Below are 21,660 nucleotides of genomic sequence, written 5' to 3'. Positions count from 1 at the left end.
TGAAGAATGAGTCCCATTTTTCACTGAAGAATTTTGAAATGCTTCAAGCAGCTCCAGTTCTGAACTTCATACTGGTACCCAAATAAATAAATGTTTTAGGCACCTAAATATGGATCTGAGCATCCAAATGCAGAATCTGGACTCCAGACATAATTACCAAGGTTGAAAGTTGGGCCTATAGTCTTAAAAAAGAAACACTCTTCAAACCTCCACCTCATTTCTGACGTGTTCAGGTGGCCCTCTGATGGAAGAGTAAAGGTGTAGTCAAATTTTATTTTACAACTTCTTGCTCATAAATGCATCTTTCTTGTCCTTCAGGCTTTTACAAAGTTGATGAAGCAAGACACCTTCAGAGGTATGTTGAAGTGAATTTCCTTAAGACTCCTGTGTTAGTGGTGATAGTGATTATTAGATTTTTTTTTAATGAAGATGAAGAAACTTTTCTGCAAATATATTGACAAGTCAGTTTTCCTTCCAGGGACAGGAATTTTTATAAGAAAAACACTATAGAAAGGACAACCAACCTGCCTGGCAGATCCATATAGCTTCCTGCCTCAGTCTTTCTAAATGATGGTAATAATTTTGTCTGTGAAGGAAGGCATATACTACACACACTGACCTGTTTTGTAGGCAGACAGAACAAATTACCTGCTTGTGAGGCTGCTTGGTTATCATGATGAACTATCTCCTAGGCAGATTTAAAAAGAGTGATATCTGTAAAGAGAAACTGCAATGATATAGTACTCTAGGATGCTAGATATTTCTGACAGCTGCTTTGAAGATTCAGTTGTTTAAATGTGTGTGTGCGGGTGTCCATGTGCATGCACGCTCTCATACACGTACACACACACACATTCTTTGTGTGTGCGTCTACTAATATTATTGCTTGTTCAGTACCTGCCTTCAGTGACTTTAGGAGCTCTCTCTCTCTCTCTCTCAGCGGGGGCCTGATCTTGCACCTCTCTCATTGGCTTTAGGGGAGATGGAAGACTGAATTCAGGGTTAGTTTCTCCATTCCTCACACAAGCCAAACTCCCCATTGTGGCCAACAAGAGTAAGGAGTATGTGAGGGATGTGAGACGGCACAGAGTGATACGAGCTTGCATTTTCAAGCATTGAATTTGAAATGAGCAATTAGAAATGAGTAACCTTCAGGCCCCACCAGAAACCAGAGAAAATTGATTTCAAAGTTAGTTTAGGGTAAACTCTGTAACTTTAAAAAAGGAGGGGGAAAAAAAGCTTTCTGTTAATTTAATGGTTTAATACATTCAATTTAGCCAAATAGTTTAAAAGAAAATTACTTTAAAACCACTTTGAAACTGACTGTCACTGATTTCTAATGGGGACCCCCCCGCCCCCGCCATGTAATCTGCTTCAGAAGAGTGGTTTCATGTTGGATTAACCTGTCTCATTATATTTTAAGGCCTTCATTCCTTGATTTAGTAATTTACTCTTCCTGGCCACTTGATGTAGTAGTCACTATATTTTTAATTGCACACTGTTCTTTAATATGATGAGCTAAAAAGGCACTGGCTTGTACGTTTGCCAACTTGGCTTACTCAGCACCCCCAACCATGCACTATCTGCGAAGGAGACAGCTAGAATCTCAGGGTTTGTTTGCATTCTCTAGGCACAAGCAATGGGATGATGATAGCTCTCTCTACCAGCAGTAGTAGCTACCTAAAGGGGGTAGGCTAAACTGTAGAGGGATGGAGCTGTAACACTGACTAGCAGTCCAAGGTTGGTACAGCTAGACTGCACCTTATGCTATCACAAAGAAGGATAAGAACTGCTCCCAACTGCCCTGGGAGAAATTCTGCTAGCCTTTTATTCTATAGGGAGAACACTTCTTCAAAGCCTATAGAGATGTAAGACACGCTACTTGGTGAACCAAGTATATTTTAGTACACTTTCTTCAATGCGATTAATAAAAAATGCAGTTAAACACATGGAGCCGATCCTGCCATGTCTGAAAATACTAGAGCTATGCATTCTTTCATTAGACCATGTATATTTTATTTCTTTAGCATTTGATTGAGTTAGAGAAGAAATATAGGCGGCTGTTCATACAGTGAGATGAAAAGCATGCATTCTGTTTTAACTGGAAAAGTGGATTGACAGACTTCCAATGAAAATGTACGTTCCACTTCAAATAAAAATTAACTGAAGACATCCATTTCTAGGCAAATATTAAATGGTAATAACAGTACATTTCCTTTATTAATCCAATCCATGTGTTGCCAGCTTTTAGATAATGCACCATCACCACCACCTGCTGCATCATTCAATCTCAAGGTAGCATTAGGAAGATCATTCTTTTCAGGTAGACTAAGGGTGTCAGTATGAGGAATTTCTCATCCCGTCTTTCTGAGCAAAATGCGGATGACTGCATCTTTTACACACATTAATTTCATTTAGTGAAATCTTTTTTGTATTGATTTATTAAAGAAAAATAAAGGTTGCCCTTTGAGCTGAATGATGAATCAATTGCCTATATATGATGGGCAAAAATTACTGGAGATGTTCTAAAGACAGTCACCATTCATATGAGAGTCTATATTAGACAGTTATGTTCTCCTTACTACAATCTCTTTGATGAATTGCTTTTTCACTGTTCTTGATGCATTTTATGAGCTTGTTTCACTATAGCTGTTGCTAGTGTCTAATAGAATTCTCTTCCCTGCCTCAGCCCACCTTTATTTTTGTGTGTGCAATGATTAGACCTAGTTATACTGCCAGCCATGGGAGTTAATGCATGGTTGGATTTGCTTGCTTCTTCCTGTTCAGCCCTGGTCCAGCTAATCATTGAAGTTGGGCAACTGGAGGATCTTATGCGGAGCAGAGATTGCCTTGGTAACTGTATATGCAGATTAGAGGATGCAGCTGTTTCTCCTCTGTCCTTTAAAGATGATGCTGTCTTGGTGCTAGGCTGGCTGAAAGAGGTGGGTTACACAAGCTCATGAAAGTCTCACATATGTAATGGATCATATTTTGCATGGTTACACCTGTGCAACTCATTTGAAGTCAATGGGATTTTTATGGGCCTATAATTTGATTTAAAGTGCTTGTCTGTATGCTGTTGTTGTTCTAGCTTTGACTTTAAAAAGTTTAGTGATAACAGATTCTCTTCCCACATGGCAAGAATGGCGGAAGATTCTTCTTCAGTTAGCCCTTTGGCTCTTCTGCGCAGATCACTATTGCTTATGGGAGCTCCCAGGTTGAATGCCAGCTGTATGCAATGAAGTTCTGCACTGTGAAGAAAAGCTCCACAGTGTGGATCAGAGAGATGGAATATCGCCTGAAGAGTCATACTTACTTTTTAAAGACTAAGATATTGTTATCTATAGTATCTAACAATACCGCAGTTACTTAACAAGCCAGGCAGATGCCCACCTAGGTATTTACACAAGATCAATCAAACAGGAAGTTTGTAAATTTGAAGGCGAGTGTGAATTAATGCCCTAGGAATGTGAAATAATGCAGGATGTTTGAATTGCCCAAGTGCAATGGACCAGTGGCAGCTTTTCCTGCCTCCCTAGAGTGAAGTGAAAAATATTGTCTCTAATAACTTTAAGTTGGAAGGTGTTAAAATTGGCATTTTTATTCTAATAGGTCACCGTGGTTTTTTTTTTTAAGATGTCTTTGGATGTTATAGCTCTAAACTGGCCTAAAAGTTGAACACTGAGTGCTGTGGTGCACGTAACATGTTGTATTTATTTATTCATTCATTCATGCGCTTTGACCAGACAAACAATAAATTAAACTTTAATATCCCAGACACCTCAAACACAGCTTTAAGTTACTTTGCAAGTCTAACTACAAGCACCTGGAATAATGGCCATCCTGACTGGGAGGATTTCAGCCTAAGGCATATTTACAGAAGATGGCATACCCAGGGCAATGAGTAAGCTGTAACTCTCCTCCAAATGCAGATCAGGACACACCAAAATCTGGTTCACTTTTATAGTACCATTTGCACATTATAGCTTAGCTGAGCACTCAGACCTGTCTGTTTGATGTGGTATATGCCTGCAAGTCTTGGCTCACGTTACAGAGTTGTACGAGTAGCTTTTCTGTATGGCCCTTTAAGGAAGGAACAGCACCAGTTGCTCTGGATATATCTTTGAGTTCTAAATCTTCTAAAACTGCTTGGAGAATGCATCCTGTGTAATGCAGTGGTTTTGCTCTCATTTGCTTCATTTTGGGTAATAGGCTTTTGAAAACCTTCTGTCCCTCTGATTACTGGAGCACTGAACAAAAAAAGAGAGCACATTCTGGGCATCCTCAGTGCTGTAATTTGACTCAGCAACATAGGAGCAGTTGCCAAAATAACATTCAATTCATTGACACTGGCAGACCTATCTCCTCTGATGCTAAAAGCCCAATAGTCCTTCAAACAGCTGATATACTCGATAAACTCGGTGCTTCAGTGTTCTGCTTTTCAGGTGGCAGGGAGTCTGTTATGGGAAGGATATTGTCCTTGGTGGTGCTGGTCTACAAACTGTTTCCTATGTTTGGCCAGCAATCTGGAGAAGTGAAATAAAACTGTCATGGTATGCCATTGAGCACTGAAACACTATGCAAACATCCAATTTAATCAGTTCTACTGGGACTCCAGTGTAGCAATTTTAGCAGTCCATACTTTTGAACCTGCTGGGCATTTTATGGGGAAATCAGCATCAATGTTTGCGTAATGCTACTTCTCATTCCCACTCTTAATGGCAGTGACTGTAGCACTGTAGATTGAAGAAATGTATTTGTATTCCCAGCAGCATACTGCGCAAAACAATCTGATTATAGATTCTAGTGTGAATCTCCTGACCCGCTAATCCAAATCCATCTTTTTTTGTGTGAGGGGTATTTTTAAGAACTGAGCTTTTATGAATACATGAAAAATAAAATAATGTAGATTTTTTTTAAAGGATCCACACCATTAATTAACCATGGAAATTACACATACTAGACATTGCCTTGGCGCACAAGAATATATGAAATATGGAAGTTTTTTTAAAATTACAAAGGGCAACTGAAATTTGTAGAGGTGTTGAGCACAAAACTGTTCCTAACGGGTCTTGTAGGAGCTGTGAGTGAGTGCTCAGCCCCTTTGAAAATCTAACCATCTGTTTCAAGTGCCTAAATAAGGTTTTCAGTGCTTAACTTGAAGCATCCATATTGGAAAATTTTGGCATTTTTTCTTTAAATGAGTTTACCAGGGTTTCATAACTCACTAGTCATCCTTGGACACACTGTGCTACTAGTACCAGGAGAAAAAACTATCATGAGAACATAAGAATGGCAATACTGGCTCAGACCAAAGGTCCATCTAGCCCAGTATCCTGTCTTCAGACGGTAGCCAATGCCAGGAGCCCCAGAGGGAGTGAACAGAACAGGTAATCATCAAGTGATCCATCCTCTGTCACCCGTTCCCAGCTTCTGGCAAACAGAGGCTAAGGACACCATCTCTGCCCATCCTGACTAATAGCCATTGATGGACCTATCCTCCATGAATGTATCTAGTTCTTTTTTGAACCCTGTTATAGTCTTAGCCTTCAGAACATTCTCTGGCAAAGAGTTTCACAGGTTGGTTGATTATAAAAATGTCATATTAGTTGTTACTGCACATTTAATGCAGATCATGAAACGGCCACACAGATTTAAGCAATTCATCATGACTCTGTGACTAATCTGAAGAGAATGGAATAGTAAAGATGTTGCACATCATGACGGAAGTTGAAGGATTCCTAGTGGATTTATTATTGAGTTTCCCAAGGATTTATTTAAAACTGATATGATGTGCTTTGAAGTAACATCTACATATGGCACAACTAGCATTTTTGGGCAGTTGATACACAGATTTCTTCCCATTACTGCACACTCCAAGCCGAGGGGGGAGATTGGCTCATAGTCAGGTGTGTCTTTCAGGCTCAGGGTGGCAGAAATATCCATTCAAGACTAAATGCTGAAACTCCTCAGAAATGTTTGTAATTATTCCTTGTTACCTTTCAAATGCTCCTGTAGCTTTTACCTCTTTCCTTGGACTATTTCACTTTGACTCAGCAGCTAATGTAAGGCCTGGTCTACGCTACGAGTTTAGGTCGAATTTATCAGCATTAAATTGAATTAACCCTGCACCCGTCCACACAACAAAGCCATTTTTGTCGACATAAAGGGCTCTTAAAATTGATTTCTGTGTTCCTCCCCAACGAGGAGAGTAGCACTGAAATCAACATTGCCGGTTCGAATTAGGGTATTCGACAGTATTGGCCTCCGGGAGCTATCCCATAGTGCACCATTGCTGTCCATAGCGGTCACAATCTGAACTCGGATGCACTGGCCAGGTAGACAGGAAAAGCCCCATGAACTTTTGAATTTCATTTCCTGTTTGCCCAGCGTGGAGAGCTGATCAGCACAGGTAACCATACAGATCTCATCAGCACAGGTGACCATGCAGTCCCAGAATTGAAAAAGCGCTCCAGCATGGACTGTACGGGAGGTACTGGATCTGATCACTGTATGGGGAGACGAATCCGTGCTATCAGAACTCCGTTCCAAAAGATGGAATGCCAAAACATTTGAAAAAATCTCTAAGGCCATGATGAACAGGGACTCAATACAGTGCTGCGTGAAACTTGAGGAGCTAAGACAAACATACCAGAAAGCCAAAGAATCAAACAGATGCTCCGGGACAGAGCCACAGACATGCTGCTTCTACGCTGAGCTGCAGGCAATTCTAGGGGTGGCCGCCACCACTACCCCACTCCTGTCCATGGACTCCGATGATGGGGTAATCTAAGTCACCAGGCTTGAGGATTTTGCAGATGGGGAAGATGATGAGGAGGACAGCGACCTTGAAGAGAGCACACAGCACACCATTCTCCCCAACAGCCAGGATCTTTTTCTCACCCTGACTGAAATACCCTCCCAAGGTCATATCCTGGACCATGAAGCCATAGAAGGGACCTCTGGTGAGTGTACCTTTGTAAATATAAAACATGGTTTAAAAGCAAGCGTTTTTAATGATCAATTTCCCTGAGGACTTGGGATGCATTTGTGGCCAATACAGCTACTGGCAAAGTCTATTAATGTGTCTGGGGATGGAGCGGAAATCCTCCAGGGACATCTCCATGAAGCTCTCCTGGAGGTACTCTTTGCAAAAGGTTTCTGAGAACAGCCTTAGTCCGTCCTCCCATGGTAGGACTCTTTACCACGCCATGCTAGTAGCAAGTAATCTGGTATCATTGCATGACAAAGCCTGGCAGCATATGGTCCTGGTGTTTGCTGGCATTCAAGCAACATCCGTTCTTTATCTCTCTGTGTTATCCTCAGGCTGTTTGCCTGTGGCTGAAAAGAAATCCTCCCCGCAGTTAGCCAAGCAGTGTGTGTGGGGGGGGGGGCGGCATTGGTGCTGAGCTGCTCGCATTTGTCTAGCAGGGATCTTCCCTGATACCAGCCACGCGGTGCGGGGAGGATTAAAGCGATCATCCCGGAGAAAAGGATGGGGGGTGGGTGTGTGTGTGTGCGAGAGAGGAGGGGTTAGTTTAGTTTCTGCTGCTGCACGTTAACACGAAAACTGCAGCCCCAAATGGACAACTCAATGGGCTTTGCTTGGTATGGGAAAGGAAGGCGCTGCTGTTATGAAGGTTGCAGAAGCCAAAAGACTATGGCCACCTGCAAGCCAAATTCTGTTGTCTGGCATGTTTGATGTCTAAACACCAAAGCTGCAGACGCTCAATATAAGATGCAAAAAATGACCTTGTACCAAAATCACATGTGCTAGGTAATGTGATTAGTGTTGTTCACTGTGAAAGAGTATACCCATTGTTCTGTAAAATGTATCTTTTTAAATACTTCTCTCCCTTTTTTTCCCTCCTGCAGCTGCAAATGTTTCAAGCCTCCCTCCTCCATTCCAAAGGTGATCTCAGATAAGGCGGCGAAAAAAACGCATGTGTGATGAAATATTCTGAGCTCATGCAGGCCACCTGCACTGAAAGAGCTCAGCAGAAAGGGTGGAGGGACACAATAGCACAGCACAGGACAGGAAAGTGGTGAGTGAATGTGAGGAGAGGTGTGGCAGGAAGATCAGAGGATGCACGAAGCAACGCTGGGGCTACTGTGGGAACGAACGGACATGATGTGGCGTCTGGTGGAGGTTCAGGAACGTCAGCTGGAGAGACTGCCGCTGCAGCCCCTGTTTAACCACCCTCCCTCCTCCCCATGTTCCATAGCCGCCTCCTCACCCAGATGCCCAAGAATGCTGGGTGGGGGGGACAGGGTAGGCTCCAGGCACCTAACCACTCCACCTCAGTGGACAGAAGGCTGTCATTCAACAAGTATTGAAGTGGCCTCTTCCTTCCCTCCTCCCCCACCCCACCCGGGATACCTTGTGAGTTATCTCCCTATTTTTATAACCAATTAATAAAGAATACATGGTTTTTAAATGATAGTGACTTTATTTACAATCTGTGATTAAAGATGGGAGGGTGGTTTGCTTACAGGGAATTTTAGAGTCAACCAAGAGGGTGGGTTTTCATCAAGGAGAAACAAATAGAACTGTCACACGGTACCCTGGCCAGTCATGAAATTGTTTTTCAAAGCTTCTCTGATGCGCAGCGCTTCCTGATGTGCTCTTCTAATTGCCCTGGTGTCTGGCTGTGCGTAATCGACCACCAGGTGATTTGCCTCAACCTCCCACCCTACCATAAACATCTCCCTCTTACTCTCACAGAGATTGTGGAGCACACAGCAAGCATCAGTAACAATGGGGATATTGGTTTCGCTCAGGTCTGAGCGAGTCAGTAAACTGCACCAGCGACCCTTCAAATGTTCAAATGCGCGCACACTACCATCATTCTGAACTTGCTCAGCCTATAGTTGAATAGCTCCTTGCTACTCTCCAGGTTGCCTGTGTACGGCTTCATGAGCCAGGGCATTAAGGGGTAGGCTGGGTCTCCAAGGATAACTATAGGCATTTCAACGTCCCCAACAGTTATTTTCTGGTCTGGGAAGTAAATCCCTTGCTGCAGCCGTTTAAACAGACCAGAGTTCCTGAAGACGCGAGCATCATGAACCTTTCCCGGCCATCCCACGTGGATGTTGGTGAAACGTCCCTTGTGATCCACCAGTGCTTGCAGCACCATTGAAAAGTACCCCTTGTGGTTTATATACTGGCTGCCTTGGTGGTCCGGTCCCAAGATAGGGATATACTTCCGTCTAACGTCCCACCACAGATAGGAAATCCCATTGCAGCAAAGCCATCCACTATGACCTGCACATTTCCCAGAGTCACTACCCTTGATAGCAGCAGCTCAGTGATTGCATTGGCTACTTGCATGACAGCAACCCCCACAGTTGATTTGCCCACTCCAAATTGATTCCTGACTGACCGGTAGCTGTCTGGCATTGCAAGCTTCCAGAGGGCTATCGCCACTCGCTTCTCAATTGTGAGGGCTGCTCTCATCTTGGTATTCTTGTGGTTCAGGGCAGGGGAAAGCAAGTCACAAAGTTCCGTGAAGTGCCCTTACGCATGCGAAAGTTTCGGAGTCACTGGGAATCATCCCAGACCTGCAACACTATGCGGTCCCACCGGTCTGTGCTTGTTTCCTGGGACCAGAATCGGCGTTCCACAGCATGACACCATGATGTGCACACTGCCGGGGCCTGTGCTTTGAGAGAAGTCTGTGTCCGTGTCCTCATCACTCTCGTCACCGCGCTGCCATCGCCTCCTCGCCTGGTTTTTCAGCTTCTGGTTCTGCATAAACTGCACGATAATGCGTGAGGTGTTTACAATGCTCATAACTGCTGCGGTGAGCTGAACGGGCTCCATGCTTGCCATGCTTTGGCGTCTGCGCGGAAAAAAGGCGTGAAATGATTGTCTGCAGTTGCTGTCACAGAGGGAGAGGCAACTGACGACTGTAGTTATCCCACAGTTCCCGCAGTCTCCGCCAACCATCTGAATTCTGGGTTGAGCTCCCAATGCCTGATGTGGCAAAAACATTGCCGTGGGTGGTTCTGGGTACATGTCGTCAGCCCCTCCCTCCATGAAAGCAACAGGAAAAAATTGTTTCTCGCCTTTTTTTCCACTGTCATCATATGTCTACTGGATGCTGCCAGCAGACGCAGTACTGCAGCGCTACACAGCAGCATCCTCTTGCCTTGCCTTGCAGACGGCAGACAGTGCAGTATGATTGGTATCCGTCATCGTCGTCCCATGGGTGCTCCTGGCTGGCCTTGGTGAGGTCAGTTGGGGGCACTTGGGCAGACATGGGTGCTCCTGGCTGGCCTTGGTGAGGTCGGTCGGGGGCACCTGGACAAAAATGGGAATGACTTCAGGTCATTCTCTCTTTAAGTTCTGTGTAATGGAGATTCAGTCCTGCCTGCAATATCATGTGAGCTGGAGATTTCTGCCTCAGGCTGCTCTCCCAGTCGGCAGCACCACATGGTCGCACCTACCCCTTGCTCCCATGGCTCATGAAACCTGGACGGTGGTAAGGAGCAGTCCAACTATAGGCTGAGCAAGTGCAGAATGATGGTTCACTCTACTTCCCTGTAAGCCAACTGCCCTCCCCTCTCCCCTTTCATCTCTGCTTGCAGAGGCAATAAAGTTAGGCCTGGTCTACACTAGGACTTTAAATCGAATTTAGCAGCATTAATTCGAACTAACCGCTCAACCGTCCACACCAGGAAGCCATTTAATTCGAACTAGAGGGCTCTTTAGTTCGAATTTGGTACTCCACCCCGACAGGTGGAGTAACGCTAAATTCGACATGGCTAATTCGAATTAGGCTAGGTGTGGATGGAAATCGAACTTAGTAGCTCCGGGAGCTATCCCACAGTGCACCACTCTGTTGACGCTCTGGACAGCAGTCCGAGCTTCGATGCTCTGACCAGCCACACAGGAAACGACCCGGGAAAATTTGAATTCCTTTTCCTTTCTGGACAGTTAGAATCTCATTTTGTGGTTGGACATCGGGGCGAGCTCAGCAGCACCGGCAGCAATGCAGAGCTCTCCAGCAGAGGAGTTCATGTAATCTCTGAATAGAAAGAGGGACCCGGCATAGACTGACCGGGAACTCTTGGATCTGATCGGTGTGTGAGGCGAGGAGTCTGTGCTTTCGGAGCTGCGCTCCAACAAACGGAATGCAAAGACCTACGAGAAGGTCTCCAAAGCCATGATACAGACAGAGGATACAGCCGTCATGCAACGCATCGCCGCGTGAAAATCAAGGACCCCAGACAAGCCTACCAAAAAATCAAAGCGGCCAACGGATGCTACGGAGCCTGCCACCACTGCCCCACCAGTGACCATGGACTCTGATGATGGGACAGTGTCGACGGACAGTTCCTCGACGATGTTCACGGACGGGGAAGATGAGGAAGGGTTTGTGGAGGACGAGGCAGGCGACAGCGCTTACAACGCTGGTGTCCCCGACAGCCAGGATCTCTTCATCACCGTCACGGAGATCCCCTACCAACCCTCCCCGGCCATGAACCCGGATCCTGAATCAGGGGTAGGAGCAGTCGGTAAGTGCTTTAACCATGTTAACTTTTATTCTTAATATAACAGGAATCTGAAGTGTGTGAAAAGGAGGTCTCTGTATATATGGTGATAGAACAGAAATCCTCCTGGGAGATCTCCACGAAGCTCTCCTGCCGTTAATCGATAAGCATCAGCAGAAGGTTCCTGGGGAGAGCTGCCTTATTGGGTGCTCCGTGATAGCACACGCGCGAGGCTGTCATGCGGTATTCAGGGAGCACTGCCTCCCAGAGCACGGCTGCATAGGTCCGTGGTTCGTGCTAGATTTCACGCAGCATGCGCTCTCTATCTCCTTCAGTGCCCGTCCTCACGGTTATCTTGCTCGGAGACTCCTGCATCTAAGTAGGGGAATTACTGTAATGTTACACCTGGTCCAAAGTATTTTAAAAAAATCTCCGGACAGACGGCATAGCACAGACTCAGCACGCAGCTGTGTGACGAGCGTAACGGAAAGCCAAAGAATCAAATGGACGCTCATGGAGGGAGGGGGGAACGAGGACGCAAGGTATCCCACAGTTCCTGCTGTCTCCGAAAAGCATTTGCATTCTTGGCTGATCTCCAAATGCTTCTAGGGTCAAACACAGTGTCCGCGGTGGGTCGGGGCATAGCTCGGCAATTTACGCACCCCCCCCCGACCCCCAGAAGTTAAAGGGAAAACAATCCTCTGTTGACTCTTTTACATGTCACCGTATCTGTACTGAATGCTGCAGATAGACGCGCTGCTGCAGCACTCAACAACAACATCCTTCCTCCCACCCTGCCATGGGTGGCTGATGGTACAATAGGACTGCTACCCGTCCTCATCATCAGCCTATTGGCACATGGGGCAGTGCAAAAGGACTGGTAACCATACCAACTTGCTTGGGACAGGTCGATCAAGGTCGCCTGGTCCTAATTTTTCATGGTAGATGGTGCAGTATGGCTGGTAACCGTCCTCATCATTGCAACAGGGGGCTGAGCTCCATCAGCCCCCACCCTTCATTGTAAAGAAAAGATTCAATTGCCCCTGGACTAGCAGAGGGATGATTGGATCCCTCCTCCACACCCCTTAATGTCATCTCTGGACTATCATTGCAGCTGGAGGCTTCCTTCCACTCATTTCTCACAAACGACTACCTGTGTCTTATTCATGCATTCTATATTACTTCATCACACAAGTGGGGGGACAATGGTATTGGAACCCAGGAAGGCTGGGGGAAGAACGGAATGAACAGCTGGGGTTGTTTCAGGAGCACACCCTGTGAATAGCATTCAGCTCAAAATTTATGCATGATTGGCCAGAGAGCAGCTGTGCTCTCTGGTTCTATGATACAGTGGTTCTCTAGTACAGTTGCCCATATTCTAGGCAGGACTGATTCTATTTTTAGATACCCAAAAAGGAGGGATTGACTCGGGGAGTCATTCCCAAATTTTGCTTTTGCACCCCTGGCTGATCGGCCAGGGGCACTTATGACAGCACCAAATGGCGCAGTGCAAAAGGACAGGTAACCATGACCATCTTATTACCGTCTTCTTACCAGTTCATGGTATGGTAGACGGTACAGTATGCCTGGTAACCATCGCTGCTGTCATGCAAAAGCAAAAGCATGCTGCTGTGTAGCGCTGCTGGTCCGCCTCTGTCAGCGGCATCTAGTACACATACGGTGACATACACAAAAGGCAAAATAGGGTCCATTGTTGCCACACTATGGCGTGTGCCAGGGCATTTCATGGAAAACGTGCTCGAAATGATTGTCTGCCGTTGCTTTCCCGGAGGAAGGAATGACTGGCGACATTTACCCAGAATCCACCGCGCAAATGATTTGTGCAACAGCAGGCACAGGGGTCTCAACAAAAAATTCACAGAGACAGCCTAGACTCAGTTAATTGTTCGCAAAAAAGTATCTTTGCAAGGAATTCACTAACTGTTTCCCATCTCACAGCTTCCACTGTCTCCAGACCTTCCACAGCATCCCCCTCGCAGAGGCTGGCGAAGATTAGGCGGCGAAAGAAAAAGACAAGGGACACGATTTTCGATGAATGTGTGGGCTGCTACCTAGCCGAGGCGGACCAGCAGAGGCAGTGGAGGGAGAAAGTCTCTCTGTACCAGCGCTCACACAGCGAATGGGAGGAGAGGTGGCGTGAGGAACACAAGCAGGCGACTCAAGCAATGCTTGTACTAGTGAGGGAGCAAACGGACACGCTCTGGCGACTTGTGTATGTTCTGCAGGACAGAGCCCCCGGCAGTATCTCTGCAACCGCCCTCCCCTGCCACAAAGTCACATACCCCCCTCACCCTAAATAACCAGGAGGATGCCCGCCCTGGGCCGTGAATACTGTCACTGCACCCCAGCAGAGTGCTCAAGTAACCAAAAGCTCTCATACCCTACGTTTGCATAAGTCCTTCCCTTCCGGACTCAAACAAGTCCCAATCCCAGTCCCATCCCATAACTGTGTACTTAAGTAATAAAAATACTTTGCTGTTAAGTACTATTTCCGTCATGTTTTTTCACTGAAGACTGTGTTTGAATGGGGTGCGTGGGGAAGTGCGTTGCTAATTGCATAGGACAGGCACCTTTCCCAGGGTACAGACACGGGGGCCGGATCAGCAGCGGGTCACACACACAGTGCAGTCAGTAGGCACCGTGGTCGGTATGGGAGGTGGTTTCCAGGTTCTGTGTGGGCGGTGGGGATGTGACTTTTTAGCGGGGGAGGGCGGTTACAGATCTTATACAGCGGTCCTTGTCCTGGACCGCTGAGTCACGCAGCAGAGGAATCTGTATCCGTCCTCCTCCGCCACAAGGCCACATAGCCCCCCGCACACAGAATCCCAAAAAGGAGGGATGGCAGGCTCCGTTGAAACAAGCAGTCCGGCAATGCGGACCGCTGTAGGAGCAGGAGCCTGTCATTCCTTGAGTTTAGAGGCGGTCTTTACATCAGCGCACACCCTACCCACCACAGTCTGCGTTCCAGTTTCAACCCTTTAACGAAAAGTCATGAATAAAGAAACCTCTCCTCAGTAACAGTGTGACATGTATTTTATTTTTACACGTGTCTTGGAAGTGGGGGAAACGGGGAGAACGGGGTATTTAACCGAAGAGGAGAGTCAACAGTAACTGGGTAAAGAAACAGGGGCAGGTTCAGCTTCTCTGTAAAGAAACTGAACAGTCACAGGTCATGCTGCTCGCTGCTCGCTGGTATTTGAAGAGTTCCTTGTCGCTGTCCCAGGCGCCTGTATAGGGCTTCATGAGCAAGTGCATTAGCGGGCAGGCTGGGTCACCGAGGATCACTATAGACAAATGCACATCCACAACAGTTATTTCGTGGTACGGGAAGAAACTACCTTCCATCAGGCGTCTGAGCAGCCCACAGTTCCTGAGAACACACGCATCAGGAACCTTGCCCGGCCATCCGACGTTCATGTTGGTAAAACGTCCCCTATGGTCCCCCAGTGCTTGCAGAACCATTGAAAAGTAGCCCAATTTCTCAGCAGCTGAATGTGGAAGAGGTGGACGATAAAGTGCGAGGAGGAGAAAACGGCGAGGATCGCAGCGGGCTCCATGCTTGCAGTGCTGTGGCGTCCACGCTGTCACTGACCAGAAAAGTGCACGAACAGATTGCCCGCAGGCGCTTTCAGGGAGGGAGTGAGTGAGGGCGTGATTGACGGTTCAATGACGACAGTTACTCAAAACCACCCTCGACACATTTTTCCCCCCAGCAGGCATTGGGGGCTCTATCCAGCATTCCAATGGGCAGCGGGGACTGCGGGAACTGTGGGATAGCTTCCCACAGTGCACCGCTTCCAAAGTTGACGCTGGCCCCGTGAATGTGGACTCAGAAATTCGAATTAGTGTATTTAGTATGGATACACAAATTCGACTTCATAAGGTCGAATCCACAAATTCGAACTAAGTTGATTCGAAATAGTCTTGTAGTGTAGACAAGGCCTTAGTGTTGTTTCAAATTCATGCATTCTTTATTACTTCATCACACAAATGGGGGGCTAACTGCCAAGGTAGCCCGGGATGGGTGGGGGAGGAGGGAAGTAACGAGTGGGGCTGTTGTAAGGGCACCCCGTGAATGGCATGCAGCTCATCATTTCTGTGGGATGTCTGGGTCTCTGACCCGGAGTGGCTGCTTGTATCTGTGGTTCTTTAGTAGGCTTGCCTGATATTCTAGGCAGGACTGAATCTCCATTAGACAAAACTTAAATAAGAGAATGACCTGGGGAGTCATTCCCATTTTTGTCCAGGTGCCCCTGACCGACCTCATGGCCAGGAGCACCCATGACAGCAACAGACGGTACAGTATGACTGGTAACCATCTTTGCTAACTTGCAAAGGCAAGGAGCTGCTGCTGTGTAGCACTGGAGTACCGTGTCTGTCAGCAGCATCCAGTAGACATACAGTGACAGTGAAAAAATGGTTGAACGGGCTCCATGCTTGCCATGCTATGGCGTCTGCTCAGGCAATCCAGGGAAAAGGGCGCGAAATGATTGTCTGCCATTGCTTTCATGGAGAGAGGGTTGACTGATGACATTTACCCATAACCACCCGTGACAAATTTTTGGCCCCATCAGGCAATGAATTCCAATGGGCAGTGGGAACTGTGGGATAGCTACCCCAGTGCACCGCTCTGAAAGTCGACACTTGCCACGGTACTATGGATGCACACCGCCAAATTAATGTGCTTAGTGTGGACGCATGCACTTGACTTTATACAGTCTGTTCCCAAAAATCGACTTCTGTAAAATCAGAGTAATTTCGTAGTGTAGACATACTCTAAGAGAGCTTGGTGATGGTTGTGATTCAGGGCAGTCACTTAAGAAGCATGTCATCTTTATCATCACAAATCTCTGTGTTTCTATCTTAGAAATGCTGACAAACATAGACCTACAGTGCAGTGTGTTAGCTTAGCAAGCCACAGAACTGTACTCTAGTCCTTCAGGTTAGATTATTGTCATTCACCACTAATTGCTCTTCAAATCAGTTTTTCATAATGTTGCCACTCTTTGGCCTCTGACAAGTATAAGTGGCTAGGATTAGGAGAAGAATTAAATGATCCAAGCACACCACCGGGGCCGGTGCTACCATTAAGGCGAACTAGGCGGTTGCCTAGGGCACCAAGATTTGGGGGCGCCAAAAAGCAGTGCCCCATATTTTTTTTTTAACAGCGTTCCTCCCCGAATGCGTGGTCACTGCTCCACTTCTCCTGCCTCCCAGGCTTGCAGTGCCAATCAGCTGTTTTGCGCCCCGCAAGCCTGGGAGGAAAATTAGAGTGGGGGCGGTGTGCTCGGGGAGGAGGATGAGCAGAGGTGAGCTGGGGTGGGGAGGTGCCGCACGGCTCTCCGGGGCGGGGGAGCTGCTGTGGGGGGGGGGACGCTTCAGGGCAGGGAGGTGGGGAGGGTGCAAGGTGGAAGTTTCGCCTCGGGCGCAAAACTTCCTTGCACAGGCCCTGCACACCACAGTCATTTTGACAATGCAGTACTGGTTTCTGTTTACACAATGGAAAAATTCTAAGAGTTTTTTCTATAATTCATACATTTTTGCATTGCTTTATTATATTTGAGAACATTGTCAGTTCTTTTTTTCTGGTTGCAATACTGGAGCAAGCCTTTTTAGAACATGATCCAATGCTATTCATGTCTGTCTAGATTAAATTGACTGACTTGTTTTGCATATTAGTGAACTGAACATTCACTCTTTAGTGTACATTTCCTAGTTATGTTTTATTATGAAGAGCTCTGAGATGCTTAGTACAAAGACCTATCAAACATAACTGATTTATTATTTGAGTTCCAGTAGCACCAAAGAGCCCAGGGCCCCATTGTATTTGGTATTGTACAAAACACATAGGAATCAATGGACCATGCCCTGAAGTGCTTCTAGTCTAAATAGACAAGACAGGAGAGGGATAGGAGAAAGAGAGAAAATTTCTCAGTTTTACTGCTGGGAAGCTGGAGCACAGACAGATCAAGGGACTTGGTCAAGGTCACACAGAAAGTTGATGGCAAAGCTGGGAATTGATGGATCCAGATTTTCAGAGTGTGGACCCTAGTGCCTTTACCATGAGAACACCCTTCCTCTCTAACTCACATTTGAATAAAGGCCAAACCTGTATTTCTTATGCAAAAAAGTCTTATTAAAACCAATGATGTTTTTACATGAATAAAGACAGAGCTGAGTTCAGTTCAATCTCCAGTCATCCTTCTCTGTTTCTCCTAATTCAGAGGAGGATATAAATATGCTATTTTAAATGATTAAAGCTATTCCATCGTCCACCATTCCTAAGGAGCAGAACTGATCATAGGGGAAACCTGCCCCACCCCTTGCCCTCTGGAATTTGTTATTACAGCATATGTTTTTAGATTTTTTCCCCCCAAATGGTATTGTGGAGAGACATTATGAGGTATAATAATGTTCAGGGTCAAAAGTCTACAAGGGTAGGCAACCTATGGCACGCGTGCTGAAGGCGGCACGCAAACTGATTTTCAGTGGCACTCACACTGCCCGGGTCCTGGCCACCGGTCCAAGAGGCTCTGCATTTTAATTTATTTTTAAATGAAGCTTCTTAAACATTTAAAAAACCTTATTTACTTACATACAAGAATAGTTGAGTTGTATATTATAGACTTATAGAAAGAGACCTTCTAAAACATTAAAATGTATTACTGGCATGCAAAACCTTAAATAGAGTGAATAAATGAAGACTCGGCACCCCACTTCTGAAAGGTTGCTGACCCCTGGTCTAATCAAATAGCAGTTTGTGTGATCATGTTTTTGATAATCCATGTTGTCAGTACAGTGATTCTCCTTAAAACACATCAGTTCCTGAGAGTATTCAAGATGTTCTCCAGGAACAATTAAACTAAATCTAAGGAAAGAAATGTACTGTCTTTCTTGAACATTCTGTTGATTATTTTTCTGTTACATAATTATGGAATTAGTTCAGTACCACTCAAATGTTTGAATACAGATATCTGTACTTTACTTTCTCAGGAGTAATCCCATACAAAACTATTTATTGATGTTTTACATATGTCTAGTAGATACTTTCTTTTTGTGACCAAAAGCTAATTAAGAAATTCTAGAAGATTTAACATACATCAGACTCCACAGGAATAAAGAATGCAATTATTTTCCTCTTCAGGACATTGTGTGTGTGTGTCTGTATATATATATATATAGAGAGAGAGAGAGAGAGTCAGTCTTCAAGTGACAAATCTGGATCCAGAATCAGATTAAAATCTGAATTTCCAGCATTTCCAAAGGGGGCTTAAATCTGGTGATCTGATTTGCTTCTAATAATAAAGAGCATTATCCAAAGCCCATTGAAGCCAGTGGAAGTCATTCAATCTACCTTTCTTTGCCAGGATAATTGATAGTGAAGGCTATATCCTACTAACTGCACAATGTGAATTGGTTTAACTACTTTGGAGCTGAAAGGATGATTGCTTTCATGAACAGGAGTCTTTTTCGTTTTTCTTCCAGGCCCTACCAGAAGATATGCAAAGATAGACAGACTAACTAACTATAATTATAATTAATTAATATAAATATTTTATATCTATATTTAGGGGGAAAGAGCTCACAGAAATCTGCAAAAACATTTGTGCATGGAGCGTAGCTGAGGATGATGTATCTCCAAGTGGACTGAAGTCTATTAAAATGGTTTAGAAGCCTGGGCATCATCTGAAATGGAAACCAGAAGAGAGTTTCAAATGGTTCATGCTGAATCTCAATTAGAATTGTACTGCAATCCTAGTACAGATTTACATCAGAGCAATAGTATTGATTTGAAATTACTTTCCTGATTCCAAATGATTTTTTTCTAATTAAACTACCAATATATAGTAAACTAGGGGGAGATTTTGCAGAGGCACAAATGGCAGGCAGATAGATGGATAGCCCCAATCTTTTGCTTTGAAAATCAAACCCTTAAGCCTTTCTCATGAGGGATAAAATAGATTAGCCCTCCCATCACGCACTTTTATAGAGGAGATATTTTAAAATGCCCTTTCCAAAGTAGCTGCACAAGGGACAGCCACACCACAGTCCTCCTAACAAGAAGGGGCCTCTTTCATTCTCTTTTCTTAAGCTGGACAATGTTGGCAGCACTGCTACATCCATCTCTGGTCTCATCCGACATATTCCATATGCCTGGAAAGGAGCCAGGTAGGGATCTGAACATTGTGGTACAGTTGTGAATATTGGGAGGTGGGAAATTAGTTAGTTTGTTTTAGTACTTATTAATCTTAACCCTTTCCTTCCCTAGAGCCTGTTTTTACTGTACCCAATACAGTCCCCTTCTGTTATATTGTTATTTTTGGGGGTGGCATTTCATTTGTTGGGGTTTGCATTGATGTATTTTGTTTCTTGTGTCCTGAGTCATACTCCTTGTTAAGAGTAGTAGTAGTCATTTTCCTAGGGGACAACACCTCTTGTGTGCCAGGCACAGTGAGAGGGTTACCTTGGATGCCAGCAACAGGCATTGAAACAAAGAACCCAGGACCCAACCCCTGCAAGACAGGGAGAGACACCACTCCATATAACAGACACCAGGGAGGGGCTACACTTGCTAAATATAACACCTTATTGACACGGGTAATATAAAATTGTGCTTATTTTATTTTACATTTCCCATAGAATGTTGCAAAGCTTGTCTGGCTGTATCAAAACATAGATCATGTTATGTATTGGTAGCACTGAAAGTTCTGAACCTCCAAGGACACTCTCAGAATAATTTGCTTACACTATGAAGAAAGGCTTGCGTCAGTCTAGCTGCAGGTGGAATGGTGCTAAGAAGGTTTCAAGATACCATACTCTGTCCTGCCAAAGCAGTGTCGTGATCGGAGCCTGTCTCCATTTCGACTCCCTTTCTGTCCTCCTTTGTGTTCAGTGAAAACATTATTTTCAGGGTCAGTTGTTTGTTTTAATGTAGATGCCTATGTAGATTAAACCCATCCAAAGAACAGTGTGCATCTGCAATGGCAGAGAGCTAATTAGCTGGATGTGGTGGGGGAAGCTTTATTGTGCCGAGGTTTAACAGTGAATCACTTCTGAGTGTCTTTTGAGATAAACTACCTGACTGGCTCTTCAGAGACCTGCTATAGCCTGCCAGAAAGACACTTGATTCCTCTATGTGGCCATTAGCTTTAGCCCCTGGGTACTGAAAAATATACTGTCCCTCTAACTCCGAAGATTCAAAGCATATTGTACTACATCTCTGTTGGGTGTTTTGGATGTCTGGAGGCTTTGGGACATATGAAATACTAGTGGGATTTATAGTTTTGCCTTCTTTGTAGTAACCAATCCTTAGTCTTGGAAAGTCTAAGTGACTGAAACTTGGTAGTAGAATTCTGGGAAAAGCTTGCAACAAAAGCACTGGGAACTTCCATAGGTGCTGGAACTAGGAGTGCCGGGGGGCAGGGTGGGAGGGGTGCTGCCGCCTCTGTGGCTTGAAGTGGTTTCCATCATATACAGGGTTTACAGTTTAGTTCAATGGCTCTCGGCACCCCCACTATACAAATTGTTCCAGCACCACTGGGAACTTTTGCAATGGAAACTGCCAGGTTTCTTAGAACTTTACTCTGGAATGCTGGCAGGAATTAGCTGGACCAAGTTCACAGCTATAAGTGTTAAATGGTAAACTCTGAACTAATGGTGTTGGAGAACTGTTCTAGCCTGTCTGGAAGAGATGCAGGCACAACCACAGGAGTGATCCAGATGCAGGTCATGAATATATTTTTAAGTAACCAAGACATCGTATAGTTTTAAAATGCAGAACTTCTGTTTGGGGCTGTATTATTTCTGATAAGTCACAACTGGTAAGGGGTGGATGCAGAGCTGGGTTTGGGGTGGGCATAGGATACATCTCCCAGTTAGAGACCCTCAAGTTATTTTAGTTGATTTAGCTACAGTTCCTCCTCCTCCTGGGGGAGTGCAGGTCAGAGGAAGGAAGGAAATGCCCATTAACAGGCCACACTTCCCTGCACCTGCTCCTCGCTGCTGCCTGGTATTGAATTAGGGAACAGGGCTATGTTTCCCTCTCCACATTTTTTTCTTTTAGAGGTGAGGTAGAACAATGATTGGGGTGTTGGCTGGCATCTTCACAGGTCCCAGGCTGGCTTGCTGTTTAAGAGAAGACAG

At 45.3% G+C, this 21,660-nt stretch overlaps 1 long non-coding RNA gene across 3 annotated transcripts in view; it reads left to right on the top strand.

Annotated features, from left to right (window-relative positions):
* LOC123368786 overlaps positions 1-19,219 on the top strand; it is a 31,302-nt gene extending 12,083 nt beyond the window's left edge. Inside the window, exons 2-4 of one of the 3 annotated variants that reach the window (XR_006578891.1) lie at positions 319-355; positions 2,788-2,942; positions 19,089-19,219. This is a non-coding gene — a long non-coding RNA (uncharacterized LOC123368786). Of the gene's footprint in view, positions 1-318; positions 356-2,787; positions 2,943-3,142; positions 4,850-7,875; positions 8,390-19,088 lie in introns of those variants that run through there. The other 2 variants (XR_006578890.1, XR_006578889.1) reach the window with 2 other exon arrangements.
* The last annotated feature ends 2,441 nt before the right edge of the window (positions 19,220-21,660 follow it).

The sequence above is a fragment of the Mauremys mutica genome, chromosome 4, assembly GCF_020497125.1.
Source record: "Mauremys mutica isolate MM-2020 ecotype Southern chromosome 4, ASM2049712v1, whole genome shotgun sequence".
In the NCBI taxonomy this organism is placed as follows: Eukaryota; Metazoa; Chordata; order Testudines; family Geoemydidae; genus Mauremys; species Mauremys mutica.
This window is presented reverse-complemented; position numbering and strand designations above follow the sequence as displayed.